We start from the raw sequence: 1,722 nt of genomic DNA, 5'->3' as shown, positions 1-1,722 counted from the left end.
GTGCATTTGAACAATTGATGGTCTATTCCACAGTTGGCACCTGGCTTTGTTTTGGCTGATGATGTTGAGATTTTCCATCACCTTTCCATAAATGTAGTCAATATGATTCCTGTGTATTCCATCTGGTAAGGTCCATGTGTATAGTTGCCTTTTATGTTGCCTAAAAAAGGCATTTTCAATGAACAAGTCATTGCTCTTGTAAAATTTTATCATGTGACTGCCAGCATCATTTCTATCACCAAGGCCATATTTTCCAACAGCTGATCCTTCCTCTTTGCTTCAAACTTTTGCATCCCATTCACCAGTAATTACCAATGCATCTTGATTGCATGTCTGATCAATTTCAGACTGAAGAAATTGGTAGAATTCTTCAATTTCATCATTATTGATTTTAGTGGTTGGTCTATAAATTTGAACAATAGTGTTATTAACTGGTCTTCCTTGTAAGTATCTGGATTTTATACTATTGCAGACAGCATTCTACTTCAAGATTCTTTTTGAAGTGCTGTGGTTGATGGTGAATGTGATAGCATTTTCTTCAGTTTGTCATTCCTAGCACATAGTAAATCATACGCTTGTATGATTCAAAATGGTCAATACCTTTCCATTTCAGCTCACTCATGCCTGGTAAAGTATTATTATGAAATATGCAGACCCCTGGAGTTAGAAAAGTGAAAAGGAAGAACACACTCAGCATTTCTCAAGATGAAAGAAATGAAGAAAAAAATTAAGTCTTGCATGCAATTTGGGCAAAATATTAATGATACAGAAAGCCTCAAAAGAAGATGGAAAGAATACCAGAGTCACTGTACCAGAAAGAAACATTCTCCATTCAATCATTTCAAGAGATAACAGATGATCAAGAGTCAATGGTACTGAAGGAAGAAATCCAAGGTACACTGAAGGCATTGAAATGAGACAAGACTTCAAAAATCGATGAAATACAAATTGGAATCTTTCAACAAACTGATACAGCATTTGAGGCACTCACTCATTTATGTCAAGAAACTTGAAAGACAGGCTACCTGGCCAACTGATAGGAAGAAATCAATATTTGTGCACATCCCAAAGAGAGGTGACCATATGGAATGCAGAAATGATCAAACAATATCATCAATATAACATGCAGGTAAAATTCTGCTGAAGATATTTTAAAAAATGACTGCAACAGGGACAAAGGCATGGCCACAGAAGACTAGAGTGGAGATGAAGTGAGGGGAGATGCACAAGAACACCCATACTTGCAGATAGCATCCATGTGACCTGGCTTCAACGGCTGGATAATCACAATGCAACTATAGGAAAAAAAGAATAATCTGCTACAATTTTATGAAATTCACCTATACTTATAGATGTAGTAGCTCAAAAGAGGGAACAAATCTTTACAGTGAGGATCATTCCCACCCCCTGGGTACACAGGGTTGACAGGGATGGGCAACTTAGGCATTGGCTACCCAAAATGGGGGCTACAACGTGACTGGTTTACAAGCTTTCAAGAGAGGGCCTAGTGCCAGAGGGAGCAGGGGATGGTAGATTCTCCACTGAGTGGTTTCCAACCTGTCTGGACAGGGCTGATGAAAGGAGATGGGGATAAGACTCTTGTGGTTCAATAGTGAATAATTACTATCAGGATTGATTGTGAGTGTTGCAAATGTAAAGGTAAACGTTTTGTAACAAAAGAAGGGAGTGGTTGATCTCACATTCCAGGAGCAGAGGATCCTG

This window comes from Chrysochloris asiatica, unplaced genomic scaffold (assembly GCF_000296735.1).
Source record: "Chrysochloris asiatica unplaced genomic scaffold, ChrAsi1.0 scaffold00069, whole genome shotgun sequence".
Classification (NCBI taxonomy): Eukaryota; Metazoa; Chordata; class Mammalia; order Afrosoricida; family Chrysochloridae; genus Chrysochloris; species Chrysochloris asiatica.
The sequence above is the reverse complement of the archived record's forward strand: the minus strand, read 5'-3'. Positions refer to the sequence as shown.